Source organism: Melospiza melodia, chromosome 15, assembly GCF_035770615.1.
Source record: "Melospiza melodia melodia isolate bMelMel2 chromosome 15, bMelMel2.pri, whole genome shotgun sequence".
In the NCBI taxonomy this organism is placed as follows: domain Eukaryota; kingdom Metazoa; phylum Chordata; class Aves; order Passeriformes; family Passerellidae; genus Melospiza; species Melospiza melodia.
In genome coordinates, this window is record NC_086208.1 from 36,181 (window position 1) to 52,219 (window position 16,039).

Consider the following 16,039-nt stretch of genomic DNA (forward strand, 5'->3'; position numbering starts at 1 on the left):
GGCGCTTTTCTCTGGCAAACAAAACTCAACTGCCCCTCTTCTGGATGGCAAATTGCAGGACGCACTTTGTACTACAAAACCAGCCCAACTTGGCACTGGTGCCACCATGGGTCTGGTCACCATCCTGCCTATCGTAGCTTTTCAGGAGCCAGCCGGTCACTCCCAGCCATAGGCCCCGAGACACAAACCTTGGCCCGTTTCCCTGGCAAACAAAAGTAAGCTGCCCCGCTTCTGGAGGGCAGATTGCAGGAGCCAATTGGTACTATCAAACCAGCCCGACTTGGCACTGGTGCCACCTCAGGTCTGGGAACCATCCTGCGTATCGTGGATTCTAAGGAGCCAGCTGGCCACTCCCAGCCACAGGCCCCCAAACACAAACAACGGCGCTCTTCTCTGGCAAACAAAACTGGCCTGCCAACTTTTTGATGGCAGATTGGAGGAGCCACTTGGTACTATCAAACCAGCCCAACTTGGCCCTGGTGCCACCATGGGTCTGGTCACCATCCTGCCTATCGTAGCTTTTCAGGAGCCAGCCGGTCACTCCCAGCCATAGGCCCCAGACACAAAGCTCTGCCCGTTTCCCTGGCAAACAAAAGTAAGCTGCCCCGCTTCTGGATGGCAGATTGCAGGAGCCACTTGGTACTATCAAACCAGCCTACATTGGCAGTGGTGCAACCTTGGGTCTGTGAACCATCCTGCGTATCGTGGATTCTAAGGAGCCAGCTGGCCATTCCCGGCCACAGGCCCCCAAACACAAACAACGGCGCATTTCTCTGGCAAACAAAACTCGCCTGCCAACTTTTTGATGGCAGATTGCAGGATCCACTTGGTACTATCAAATCAGCCCAACTTGGCACTGGTGCCACCATGGGTCTGTTAACCGTCCTGCCTATCGTTGCTTTTCAGGAGCCAGCCGGTCACTTGCAGCCATAGGCCCCCAGACACAAACCTCGGTCCGTTTCCCTGGCAAACAAAAGTAAGCTACCCCGCTTCTGGATGGCAGATTGCAGGAGCCACTTTGCACCATCAAACTGGCCCGACTTGTCACTGGTGCCACCTCTGGTCTGGGAACCATCCTGCGTATCGTGGATTCTAATTAGCCAGCCGGCCACTCCCAGCCACAGGCCCCCAAACACAAACAACGGCGCTTTTCCCTGGAAAACAAAACTCGCCTGCCAACTTTTTGATGGCAGATTGCAGGAGCCACTTGGTACTATCAAACCAGCCCAACTTGGCACTGGTGCCACCTCTGGTCTGGGAACCATCCTGCGTATCGTGGATTCTAAGGAGCCAGCCGGCCACTCCCAGCCATCGGGCCCCAAACACAAACAACGGCGCTTTTCCCTGGAAAACAAAACTGGCCTGCCAACTTTTTGATGGCAGATTGCAGGAGCCATTTGGTACTATCAAACCAGCCCAACTTGGCACTGGTGCCACCTTGGCTCTGGGAAGCATCCTGCCTATTGTGGATTTTCAGGGGCCAGCCGGCTTCTCTCAGCCATATGCACCCAAACAAAAACCATGGCCCTTTTCTCTGGCAAACAAAACTCAACTGCCCCTCTTCTGGATGGCAAATTGCAGGACGCACTTGGTACTACAAAAACAGCACAACTTGGCACTGGTGCCACCTTGGGTCTGGTCACCATCCTGCGTATCGAGCATTTTAAGGAGCCAGTTGGCCACTTCCAGCCATATGCCCCCAAAAACAAACCACGGCCCTTTTCTCTGGCAAACAAAACTCAGCTGCCCCGCTTCTGTATGGCAGATTGCAGGAGCCACTTTGCACCATCAAACCAGCCTGACTTGGCAGTGGTGCCACCTCTGGTCTGGGAACCATCCTGCGTATCGTGGATTATAAGGAGCCAGCTGGCCACTCCCAGCCACAGGCCCCCAAACAAAACAACGGCGCTTTTCCCTGGAAAACAAAACTCGCCTGCCAACATTTTGATGGCAGATTGCAGGAGCCACTTGGTACTATCAAACCAGCCCAACTTGGCACTGGTTCCACCATGGGTCTGGTCACCATCGTGCCTATCGTAGCTTTTCATGAGCCAGCCGGTCACTCCCAGCCATAGGCCCCCAGACAAAAACCTCGGCCCGTTTCCCTGGCAAACAAAATTAAGCTGCCCCGCTTCTGGATGGCAGATTGCAGGAGCTATTTAGTACTATCAAACCAGCCCAACTTGGCACTGGTGCCACCTTGGCTCTGGGAACCATCCTGCCTATTGTGGATTTTCAGGGGTCAGCCGGCCACTCTCAGCCATATGCCCTCAAACACAAACCACGGCCCTTTTCTCTGGCAAACAAAACTCAACTGCCCCTCTTCTGGATGGCAAATTGCAGGACGCACTTGGTATTACAAAAACAGCCCAACTTGGCATTGTTGCCACCTTGGTTCTGGTCACCATCCTGCGTATCGAGGATTTTAAGGAGCCAGCCGGCCACTCCCAGCCATATGCCCCCAAAAACAAACCACGGCCCTTTTCTCTGGCAAACAAAAATCCGCTGCCCCGCTTCTGGATGGCAGATTGCAGGAGCCACTTCGTACTATCAAACCAGCCCGACTTGGCACTGGTGCCACCTTGGGTCTGTGAACCATCCTGCGTATTGTGGATTGTCAGGAGCCAGCCGACCACTCTCGGCCACAGACCCCAATCAAAAACAAGGGCCCGATTCACAGGCAAAAAAAACTCAGCTGCCCCACTTCTGGATGGGAGATTGCAGGAGGCGCTTGACGCTGTCAAACCAGCCCTACTTGGCACTGGTGCCACCTTGGGTCTGGGAACCATGCTGCGTATCATGGAATTTCAGGAGCCAGCCGGCCACTGCCAGCCACAGGACCCAAACATATACCACAGCCCTTTTCTCTGGCAAGCAAAACTCAGCTGCCCCGCTTTTAGATGGCAGATTGCAGGAGCCACTTGGTACTATCAAACCAGCCCAACTTGGCACTGGTGCCACCATGGGTCTGGTAACCATCCTGCCTATCGTAGCTTTTCACGACCGAGCCGGTCACTCCCAGCCATAGGCCCCCAGACAAAAACCACGGCCCGTTTCCTTGGCAAAAACAAGTAAGCTGCCCCGCTTCTGGATGGCAGATTGCAGGAGCCACTTGGTACTATCAAACCAGCCCAACTTGGCACTGCTGCCACCATGGGTCTGGTAGCCATCCTGCCTATCGTAGCTTTTCAGGAGCCAGCCGGCCACTCCCAGCCCCAGGCCCCCAAACAAAAACAACGGCGCTTTTCCCTGGAAAACAGAACTCGCCTGCCAACTTTTTGATGGCAGATTGCAGGAGCCGCTTGGTACTATCAAACCAGCCCAACTTGGCACTGGTGCCACCATGGGTCTGGTCACCATCGTGCCTATCGTAGCTTTTCAGGAGCCAGCCGGTCACTCCCAGCCATAGGCCCCCAGACACAAACCTCCGCCCGTTTCCCTGGCAAACAAAATTAAGCTGCCCCGCTTCTGGATGGCAGATTGCAGGAGCTATTTAGTACTATCAAACCAGCCCGACTTGGAACTGGTGCCACCTTGGCTCTGGGAAGCATCCTGCCTATTGTGGATTTTCAGGGGCCAGCCGGCCACTCTCAGCAATATGCACCCAAACAAAAACCATGGCCCTTTTCTCTGGCAAACAAAACTCAACTGCCCCTCTTCTGGATGGCAAATTGCAGGACGCACTTGGTACTAAAAAAACAGTACAACTTGGCACTGGTGCCACCTTGGGTCTGGTCACCATCCTGCGTATCGAGCATTTTAAGGAGCCAGTTGGGCACTTCCAGCCATATGCCCCCAAAAAAAAACCACGGCCCTTTTCTCTGGCAAACAAAACTCAGCTGCCCCGCTTCTGGATGGCAGATTGCAGGAGCCACTTTGCACCATCAAACCAGCCCGACTTGGCACTGGTGCCACCTCTGGTCTGGGAACCATCCTGCGTATCGTGGATTCTAAGGAGCCAGCCGGCCACTCCCAGCCACAGGCCACCAAAAAAAATCAACGGCACTTTTCCCTGGAAAACAAAACTGGCCTGCCAACTTTTTGATGGCAGATTGCAGGAGCCGCTTGGTACTATCAAACCAGCCCAACTTGGCACTGGTGCCACCATGGGTCTGGTCACCATCGTGCCTATCGTAGCTTTTCAGGAGCCAGCCGGTCACTCCCAGCCATAGGCCCCCAGACAAAACCTCGGCCCGTTTCCCTGGCAAACAAAAGTAAGCTGCTCCGCTACTGGTTTGCAGATTGCAGGAGCTATTTAGTACTATCAAACCAGCCCAACTTGGCACTGGTGCCACCGTGGCTCTGGGAACCATCCTGCCTATTGTGGATTTTCAGGGGTCAGCCGGCCACTCTCAGCCATATGCCCTCAAACACAAACCACGGCCCTTTTCTCTGGCAAACAAAACTCAACTGCCCCTCTTCTGGATGGCAAATTGCAGGACGCACTTGGTACTACAAAAACAGCACAACTTGGCATTGGTGCCACCTTGGCTCTGGTCACCATCCTGCGTATAGAGGTTTTTCAGGAGCCTGCCGACCACTCCCAGCCATATGCCCCCAAACACAAACCACGGCCCTTTTCTCTGGCAAACAAAAATCCGCTGCCCCGCTTCTGGATGGCAGATTGCAGGAGCCACTTGGTACTATCAAACCAGCCCGACTTGGCACTGGTGCCACCTTGGGTCTGTGAACCATCCTGCGTATCGTGGATTATAGGGAGCCAGCTGGCCACTCCTAGCCACAGGCCCCCAAACACAAACAACGGCGCTTTTCCCTGGAAAACAAAACTGGCCTGCCAACTTTTTAATGGCAGATTGCAGGAGCCACTTTGCACCATCAAACTAGCCCGACTTGGCACTGGTGCCACCTCTGGTCTGGGAACCATCCTGCGTATCGTGGATTCTAAGGAGCCAGCCGGCCACTCCCAGCCACAGGCCCCCAAACACAAACAACGGCGCTTTTCCCTGGAAAACAAAAATCGCCTGCCAACATTTTGATGGCAGATTGCAGGAGCCACTTTGCACCATCAATCCAGCCCGACTTGGCACTGGTGCCACCTCTGGTCTGGGAACCATCCTGCGTATCGTGGATTCTAAGGAGCCAGCCGGCCACTCCCAGCCACAGGCCCCCAAACACAAACAACGGCGCTTTTCCCTGGAAAACAAAACTCGCCTGCCAACTTTTTGATGGCAGATTGCAGGAGCCACTTGGTACTATCAAACCAGCCCAACTTGGCCCTGGTGCCACCTTGGCTCTTGGAAGCATCCTGCCTATTGTGGATTTTCAGGGGCCAGCCGGCCACTCTCAGCCATATGCACCCAAACAAAAACCATGGCCCTTTTCTCTGGCAAACAAAACTCAACTGCCCCTCTTCTGGATGGCAAATTGCAGGACGCACTTGGTACTACAAAAACAGCACAATTGGCACTGGTGCCACCTTGGGTCTGGTCACCATCCTGCGTATCGAGCATTTTAAGGAGCCAGTTGGCCACTTCCAGCCATATGCCGCCAAAAAAAAACCACGGCCCTTTTCTCTGGCAAACAAAAATCCGCTGCCCCGCTTCTGGATGGCAGATTGCAGGAGCCACTTGGTACTATCAAACCAGCCCGACTTGGCACTGGTGCCACCTTGGGTCTGTGAACCATCCTGCGTATTGTGGATTGTCAGGAGCCAGCCGACCACTCTCGGCCACAGACCCCAATCAAAAACAAGGGCCCGATTCACAGGCAAAAAAAACTCAGCTGCCCCACTTCTGGATGGGAGATTGCAGGAGGCGCTTGACGCTGTCAAACCAGCCCTACTTGGCACTGGTGCCACCTTGGGTCTGGGAACCATGCTGCGTATCATGGAATTTCAGGAGCCAGCCGGCCACTGCCAGCCACAGGACCCAAACATATACCACAGCCCTTTTCTCTGGCAAGCAAAACTCAGCTGCCCCGCTTTTAGATGGCAGATTGCAGGAGCCACTTGGTACTATCAAACCAGCCCAACTTGGCACTGGTGCCACCATGGGTCTGGTAACCATCCTGCCTATCGTAGCTTTTCACGACCGAGCCGGTCACTCCCAGCCATAGGCCCCCAGACAAAAACCACGGCCCGTTTCCTTGGCAAAAAAAAGTAAGCTGCCCCGCTTCTGGATGGCAGATTGCAGGAGCCACTTGGTACTATCAAACCAGCCCAACTTGGCACTGCTGCCACCATGGGTCTGGTAGCCATCCTGCCTATCGTAGCTTTTCAGGAGCCAGCCGGCCACTCCCAGCCCCAGGCCCCCAAACAAAAACAACGGCGCTTTTCCCTGGAAAACAGAACTCGCCTGCCAACTTTTTGATGGCAGATTGCAGGAGCCGCTTGGTACTATCAAACCAGCCCAACTTGGCACTGGTGCCACCATGGGTCTGGTCACCATCGTGCCTATCGTAGCTTTTCAGGAGCCAGCCGGTCACTCCCAGCCATAGGCCCCCAGACACAAACCTCGGCCCGTTTCCCTGGCAAACAAAATTAAGCTGCCCCGCTTCTGGATGGCAGATTGCAGGAGCTATTTAGTACTATCAAACCAGCCCGACTTGGAACTGGTGCCACCTTGGCTCTGGGAAGCATCCTGCCTATTGTGGATTTTCAGGGGCCAGCCGGCCACTCTCAGCCATATGCACCCAAACAAAAACCATGTCCCTTTTCTCTGGCAAACAAAACTCAACTGCCCCTCTTCTGGATGGCAAATTGCAGGACGCACTTGGTACTAAAAAAACAGTACAACTTGGCACTGGTGCCACCTTGGGTCTGGTCACCATCCTGCGTATCGAGCATTTTAAGGAGCCAGTTGGGCACTTCCAGCCATATGCCCCCAAAAAAAAACCACGGCCCTTTTCTCTGGCAAACAAAACTCAGCTGCCCCGCTTCTGGATGGCAGATTGCAGGAGCCACTTTGCACCATCAAACCAGCCCGACTTGGCACTGGTGCCACCTCTGGTCTGGGAACCATCCTGCGTATCGTGGATTCTAAGGAGCCAGCCGGCCACTCCCAGCCACAGGCCACCAAAAAAAATCAACGGCACTTTTCCCTGGAAAACAAAACTGGCCTGCCAACTTTTTGATGGCAGATTGCAGGAGCCGCTTGGTACTATCAAACCAGCCCAACTTGGCACTGGTGCCACCATGGGTCTGGTCACCATCCTGCCTATCGTAGCTTTTCAGGAGCCAGCCGGTCACTCCCAGCCATAGGCCCCCAGACAAAACCTCGGCCCGTTTCCCTGGCAAACAAAAGTAAGCTGCTCCGCTACTGGTTTGCAGATTGCAGGAGCTATTTAGTACTATCAAACCAGCCCAACTTGGCACTGGTGCCACCGTGGCTCTGGGAAGCATCCTGCCTATTGTGGATTTTCAGGGGTCAGCCGGCCACTCTCAGCCATATGCCCTCAAACACAAACCACGGCCCTTTTCTCTGGCAAACAAAACTCAACTGCCCCTCTTCTGGATGGCAAATTGCAGGACGCACTTGGTACTACAAAAACAGCACAACTTGGCATTGGTGCCACCTTGGCTCTGGTCACCATCCTGCGTATAGAGGTTTTTCAGGAGCCTGCCGGCCACTCCCAGCCATATGCCCCCAAACACAAACCACGGCCCTTTTCTCTGGCAAACAAAAATCCGCTGCCCCGCTTCTGGATGGCAGATTGCAGGAGCCACTTGGTACTATCAAACCAGCCCGACTTGACACTGGTGCCACCTTGGGTCTGTGAACCATCCTGCGTATCGTGGATTATAGGGAGCCAGCTGGCCACTCCTAGCCACAGGCCCCCAAACACAAACAACGGCGCTTTTCCCTGGAAAACAAAACTGGCCTGCCAACTTTTTAATGGCAGATTGCAGGAGCCACTTTGCACCATCAAACTAGCCCGACTTGGCACTGGTGCCACCTCTGGTCTGGGAACCATCCTGCGTATCGTGGATTCTAAGGAGCCAGCCGGCCACTCCCAGCCACAGGCCCCCAAACACAAACAACGGCGCTTTTCCCTGGAAAACAAAAATCGCCTGCCAACATTTTGATGGCAGATTGCAGGAGCCACTTTGCACCATCAATCCAGCCCGACTTGGCACTGGTGCCACCTCTGGTCTGGGAACCATCCTGCGTATCGTGGATTCTAAGGAGCCAGCCGGCCACTCCCAGCCACAGGCCCCCAAACACAAACAACGGCGCTTTTCCCTGGAAAACAAAACTCGCCTGCCAACTTTTTGATGGCAGATTGCAGGAGCCACTTGGTACTATCAAACCAGCCCAACTTGGCCCTGGTGCCACCTTGGCTCTGGGAAGCATCCTGCCTATTGTGGATTTTCAGGGGCCAGCCGGCCACTCTCAGCCATATGCACCCAAACAAAAACCATGGCCCTTTTCTCTGGCAAACAAAACTCAACTGCCCCTCTTCTGGATGGCAAATTGCAGGACGCACTTGGTACTACAAAAACAGCACAATTGGCACTGGTGCCACCTTGGGTCTGGTCACCATCCTGCGTATCGAGCATTTTAAGGAGCCAGTTGGCCACTTCCAGCCATATGCCGCCAAAAAAAAACCACGGCCCTTTTCTCTGGCAAACAAAACTCAGCTGCCCCGCTTCTGTATGGCAGATTGCAGGAGCCACTTTGCACCATCAAACCAGCCTGACTTGGCACTGGTGCCACCTCTGGTCTGGGAACCATCCTGCGTATCGTGGATTATAAGGAGCCAGCTGGCCACTCCCAGCCACAGGCCCCCAAACAAAACAACGGCGCTTTTCCCTGGAAAACAAAACTCGCCTGCCAACATTTTGATGGCAGATTGCAGGAGCCACTTGGTACTATCAAACCAGCCCAACTTGGCACTGGTGCCACCATGGGTCTGGTCACCATCGTGCCTATCGTAGCTTTTCAGGAGCCAGCCGGTCACTCCCAGCCATAGGCCCCCAGACAAAAACCTCGGCCCGTTTCCCTGGCAAACAAAATTAAGCTGCCCCGCTTCTGGATGGCAGATTGCAGGAGCTATTTAGTACTATCAAACCAGCCCAACTTGGCACTGGTGCCACCTTGGCTCTGGGAACCATCCTGCCTATTGTGGATTTTCAGGGGTCAGCCGGCCACTCTCAGCCATATGCCCTCAAACACAAACCACGGCCCTTTTCTCTGGCAAACAAAACTCAACTGCCCCTCTTCTGGATGGCAAATTGCAGGACGCACTTGGTATTACAAAAACAGCCCAACTTGGCATTGTTGCCACCTTGGTTCTGGTCACCATCCTGCGTATCGAGGATTTTAAGGAGCCAGCCGGCCACTCCCAGCCATATGCCCCCAAAAACAAACCACGGCCCTTTTCTCTGGCAAACAAAAATCCGCTGCCCCGCTTCTGGATGGCAGATTGCAGGAGCCACTTCGTACTATCAAACCAGCCCGACTTGGCACTGGTGCCACCTTGGGTCTGTGAACCATCCTGCGTATTGTGGATTGTCAGGAGCCAGCCGACCACTCTCGGCCACAGACCCCAATCAAAAACAATGGCCCGATTCACAGGCAAAAAAAACTCAGCTGCCCCACTTCTGGATGGGAGATTGCAGGAGGCGCTTGACGCTGTCAAACCAGCCCTACTTGGCACTGGTGCCACCTTGGGTCTGGGAACCATGCTGCGTATCATGGAATTTCAGGAGCCAGCCGGCCACTGCCAGCCACAGGACCCAAACATATACCACAGCCCTTTTCTCTGGCAAGCAAAACTCAGCTGCCCCGCTTTTAGATGGCAGATTGCAGGAGCCACTTGGTACTATCAAACCAGCCCAACTTGGCACTGGTGCCACCATGGGTCTGGTAACCATCCTGCCTATCGTAGCTTTTCACGACCGAGCCGGTCACTCCCAGCCATAGGCCCCCAGACAAAAACCACGGCCCGTTTCCTTGGCAAAAAAAAGTAAGCTGCCCCGCTTCTGGATGGCAGATTGCAGGAGCCACTTGGTACTATCAAACCAGCCCAACTTGGCACTGCTGCCACCATGGGTCTGGTAGCCATCCTGCCTATCGTAGCTTTTCAGGAGCCAGCCGGCCACTCCCAGCCCCAGGCCCCCAAACAAAAACAACGGCGCTTTTCCCTGGAAAACAGAACTCGCCTGCCAACTTTTTGATGGCAGATTGCAGGAGCCGCTTGGTACTATCAAACCAGCCCAACTTGGCACTGGTGCCACCATGGGTCTGGTCACCATCGTGCCTATCGTAGCTTTTCAGGAGCCAGCTGGTCACTCCCAGCCATAGGCCCCCAGACACAAACCTCGGCCCGTTTCCCTGGCAAACAAAATTAAGCTGCCCCGCTTCTGGATGGCAGATTGCAGGAGCTATTTAGTACTATCAAACCAGCCCGACTTGGAACTGGTGCCACCTTGGCTCTGGGAAGCATCCTGCCTATTGTGGATTTTCAGGGGCCAGCCGGCCACTCTCAGCCATATGCACCCAAACAAAAACCATGTCCCTTTTCTCTGGCAAACAAAACTCAACTGCCCCTCTTCTGGATGGCAAATTGCAGGACGCACTTGGTACTAAAAAAACAGTACAACTTGGCACTGGTGCCACCTTGGGTCTGGTCACCATCCTGCGTATCGAGCATTTTAAGGAGCCAGTTGGGCACTTCCAGCCATATGCCCCCAAAAAAAAACCACGGCCCTTTTCTCTGGCAAACAAAACTCAGCTGCCCCGCTTCTGGATGGCAGATTGCAGGAGCCACTTTGCACCATCAAACCAGCCCGACTTGGCACTGGTGCCACCTCTGGTCTGGGAACCATCCTGCGTATCGTGGATTCTAAGGAGCCAGCCGGCCACTCCCAGCCACAGGCCACCAAAAAAAATCAACGGCACTTTTCCCTGGAAAACAAAACCCACCTGCCAACTTTTTGATGGCAGATTGCAGGAGCCGCTTGATAGTATCAAATCAGCCCAACGTGGCACTGGTGCCACCATGAGTCTGGTAACCATCCTGCCTATCGTAGCTTTTCAGGAGCCAGCCAGTCACTCCCTGCCATAGGCCCCCAGACACAAACCTCGGCCCGTTTCCCTGGCAAACAAAAGTAAGCTGCCCCGCTTCTGGATGGCAGATTGCAGGAGCCACTTGGTACTATCAAACAAGCCCGACTTGGAACTGGTGCCACCTCTGGTCTGGGAACCATCCTGCGTATCGTGGATTCTAAGGAGCCAGCCGGCCACTCCCAGCCACAGGCCACCAAACAAAATCAACGGCACTTTTCCCTGGAAAACAAAACTCGCCTGCCAACTTTTTCATGGCAGATTGCAGGAACCACTTGGTACTATCAAACCAGCCCAACTTGGCACTGGTTCCACCATTGGTTTGGTAACCATCCTGCGTATCGTAGCTTTTCAGGAGCCAGCCGGTCACTCCCAGCCATAGGCCCCCAGACAAAAACCTCGGCCCGTTTCCCTGGCAAACAAAACTCAGCTGCCCCGCTTCTGGATGGCAGATTGCAGGAGCTATTTAGTACTATCAAACCAGCCCAACTTGGCCCTGGTGCCACCTTGGCTCTGGGAAGCATCCTGCCTATTGTGGATTTTCATGGGCCAGCCGGCCACTCTCAGCCATATGCACCCAAACACAAACCATGGCCCTTTTCTCTGGCAAACAAAACTCAACTGCCCCTCTTCTGGATGGCAAATTGCAGGACGCACTTGGTACTACAAAAACAGCACAACTTGGCACTGGTGCCACCTTGGGTCTGGTCACCATCCTGCGTATCGAGCATTTTAAGGAGCCAATTGGCCACTTCCAGCCATATGCCGCCAAAAAAAAACCACGGCCCTTTTCTCTGGCAAACAAAACTCAGCTGCCCCGCTTCTGGATGGCAGATTGCAGGAGCCACTTTGCACCATCAAACCAGCCCGACTTGGCACTGGTGCCACCTCTGGTCTGGGAACCATCCTGCGTATCGTGGATTATAAGGAGCCAGCTGGCCACTCCCAGCCACAGGCCCCCAAACACAAACAACGGCGCTTTTCCCTGGAAAACAAAACTCGCCTGCCAACATTTTGATGACAGATTGGAGGAGCCACTTGGTACTATCAAACCAGCCCAACTTGGCACTGGTGCCACCATGTGTCTGGTCACCATCGTGCCTATCGTAGCTTTTCAGGAGCCAGCCGGTCACTCCCAGCCATAGGCCCCCAGACAAAAACCTCGGCCCGTTTCCCTGGCAAACAAAATTAAACTGCCCCGCTTCTGGATGGCAGATTGCAGGAGCTATTTTGTACTATCAAACCAGCCCAACTTGGCACTGGTGCCACCTTGGCTCTGGGAGCCATCCTGCCTATTGTGGATTTTCAGGGGTCAGCCGGCCACTCTCAGCCATATGCCCTCAAACACAAACCACGGCCCTTTTCTCTGGCAAACAAAACTCAACTGCCCCTCTTCTGGATGGCAAATTGCAGGACGCACTTGGTATTATAAAAACAGCCCAACTTGGCATTGGTGCCACCTTGGTTCTGGTCACCATCCTGCGTATCGAGGATTTTAAGGAGCCAGCCGGCCACTCCCAGCCATATGCCCCCAAAAACAAACCACGGCCCTTTTCTCTGGCACACAAAAATCCGCTGCCCCGCTTCTGGATGGCAGATTGCAGGAGCCACTTGGTACTATCAAACCAGCCCGACTTGGCACTGGTGCCACCTTGGGTCTGTGAACCATCCTGCGTATTGTGGATTGTCAGGAGCCAGCCGACCACTCTCGGCCACAGACCCCAATCAAAAACAAGGGCCCGATTCACAGGCAAAAAAAACTCAGCTGCCCCACTTCTGGATGGGAGATTGCAGGAGGCGCTTGACGCTGTCAAACCAGCCCTACTTGGCACTGGTGCCACCTTGGGTCTGGGAATCATGCCGCGTATCATGGAATTTCAGGAGCCAGCCGGCCACTGCCAGCCACAGGACCCAAACATATACCACAGCCCTTTTCTCTGGCAAGCAAAACTCAGCTGCCCCGCTTTTAGATGGCAGATTGCAGGAGCCACTTGGTACTATCAAACAAGCCCGACTTGGAACTGGTGCCACCTCTGGTCTGGGAACCATCCTGCGTATCGTGGATTTTAAGGAGCCAGCCGGCCACTCCCAGCCACAGGCCATAAAATAAATCAACGGCACTTTTCCCTGGAAAACAAAACTGGCCTGCCAACTTTTTGATGGCAGATTGCAGGAGCCGCTTGGTACTATCAAACCAGCCCAACTTGGCACTGGTTCCACCATGGGTCTGGTCACCATCGTGCCGATCGTAGCTTTTCAGGAGCCAGCCGGTCACTCCCAGCCATAGGCCCCCAGACAAAAACCTCGGCCCGTTTCCCTGGCAAACAAAAGTAAGCTGCTCCGCTACTGGTTTGCAGATTGCAGGAGCTATTTAGTACTATCAAACCAGCCCAACTTGGCACTGGTGCCACCGTGGCTCTGGGAACCATCCTGCCTATTGTGGATTTTCAGGGGTCAGCCGGCCACTCTCAGCCATATGCCCTCAAACACAAACCACGGCCCTTTTCTCTGGCAAACAAAACTCAACTGCCCCTCTTCTGGATGGCAAATTGCAGGACGCACTTGGTACTACAAAAACAGCACAACTTGGCATTGGTGCCACCTTGGCTCTGGTCACCATCCTGCGTATAGAGGTTTTTCAGGAGCCTGCCGGCCACTCCCAGCCATATGCCCCCAAACACAAACCACGGCCCTTTTCTCTGGCAAACAAAAATCCGCTGCCCCGCTTCTGGATGGCAGATTGCAGGAGCCACTTGGTACTATCAAACCAGCCCGACTTGGCACTGGTGCCACCTTGGGTCTGTGAACCATCCTGCGTATTGTGGATTGTCAGGAGCCAGCCGACCACTCTCGGCCACAGACCCCAATCAAAAACAATGGCCCGATTCACAGGCAAAAAAAACTCAACTGCCCCTCTTCTGGATGGGAGATTGCAGGAGGCGCTTGACTCTGTCAAACCAGCCCTACTTGGCACTGGTGCCACCTTGGGTCTGGGAACCATGCTGCGTATCATGGAATTTCAGGAGCCAGCCGACCACTGCCAGCCATAGGCCCCCAGACAAAAACCACGGCCCGTTTCCTTGGCAAAAAAAAGTAAGCTGCCCCGTTTCTGGATGGCAGATTGCAGGAGCCACTTGGTACTATCAAACCAGCCCAACTTGGCACTGCTGCCACCATGGGTCTGGTAGCCATCCTGCCTATCGTAGCTTTTCAGGAGCCAGCCGGCCACTCCCAGCCACAGGCCCCCAAACACAAACAACGGCGCTTTTCCCTGGAAAACAAAACTGGCCTGCCAACTTTTTCATGGCAGATTGCAGGAACCACTTGGTACTATCAAATCAGCCCAACTTGGCACTGGTTCCACCATGGGTCTGGTAACCATCCTGCCTATCGTAGCTTTTCAGGAGCCAGCCGGTCACTCCCAGCCATAGGCCCCAGACACAAAGCACTGTCGGTTTCCCTGGCAAACAATAGTATGCTACCCCGCTTCAGGATGGCAGAATGCAGGAGCCACTTTGCACCATCAAACCAGCCCGACTTGGCACTGGTGCCACCTCTGGTCTGGGAACCATCCTGCGTATCGTGGATTCTAATTAGCCAGCCGGCCACTCCCAGCCACAGGCCCCCAAACACAAACAACGGCGCTTTTCCCTGGAAAACAAAATTCGCCTGCCAACATTTTGATGGCAGATTGCAGGAGCCACTTTGCACCATCAATCCAGCCCGACTTGGCACTGGTGCCACCTCTTGTCTGGGAACCATCCTGCGTATCGTGGATTCTAAGGAGCCAGCCGGCCACTCCCAGCCACAGGCCCCCAAACACAAACAACGGCGCTTTTCCCTGGAAAACAAAACTCGCCTGCCAACTTTTTGATGGCAGATTGCAGGAGCCACTTGGTACTATCAAACCAGCCTAACTTGGCACTGGTGCCACCATGGGTCTGGTCACCATCCTGCCTATCGTAGCTTTTCAGGAGCCAGCCGGAGAGTCCCACCTATATGCCCCCAGAAAAAACCTCGGCCCGTTTCCCTGGCAAACAAAAGTAAGCTACCCCGCTTCTGGATGGCAGATTGCAGGAGCCACTTTGCACCATCAAACTAGCCCGACTTGGAACTGGTGCCACCTCTGGTCTGGGAACCATCCTGCGTATCGTGGATTCTAAGGAGCCAGCCGGCCACTCCCAGCCACAGTCCACCAAACAAAAACAATGGCACTTTTCCCTGGAAAACAAAACTCGCCTGCCAACTTTTTGATGGCAGATTGCAGGAGCCGCTTGGTACTATCAAATCAGCCCAACTTGGCACTGCTGCCACCACGAGTCTGGTAACCATCCTGCCTATCGTAGCTTTTCAGGAGCCAGCCGGTCACTCCCAGCCATAGGCCCCCAGACACAAACCTCGGCCCGTTTCCCTGGCAAACAAAAGTAAGCTGCCCCGCTTCTGGATGGCAGATTGCAGGAGCCACTTGGTACTATCAAACCAGCCCAACTTGGCACTGCTGCCACCATGGGTCTGGTAGCCATCCTGCCTATCGTAGCTTTTCAGGAGCCAGCCGGCCACTCCCAGCCACAGGCCCCCAAACAAAAACAACGGCGCTTTTCCCTGGAAAACAGAACTCGCCTGCCAACTTTTTGATGGCAGATTGCAGGAGCCGCTTGGTACTATCAAACCAGCCCAACTTGGCACTGGTGCCACCATGGGTCTGGTCACCATCCTGCCTATCGTAGCTTTTCAGGAGCCAGCCGGTCACTCCCAGCCATAGGCCCCCAGACACAAACCACGGCCTGTTTCCTTGGCAAAGAAAAGTAAGCTGCCCCGTTTCTGGATGGCAGATTGCAGGAGCCACTTTGTGGTATCAAACCAGCCCAACTTGGCACTGGTGCCACCTCTGGTCTGGGAACCATCCTGCGTATCGTGGATTCTAAGGAGCCAGCCGGCCACTCCCAGCCACAGGACCCCAAACACAAACAACGGCGCTTTTCCCTGGAAAACAAAACTGGCCTGCCAACTTT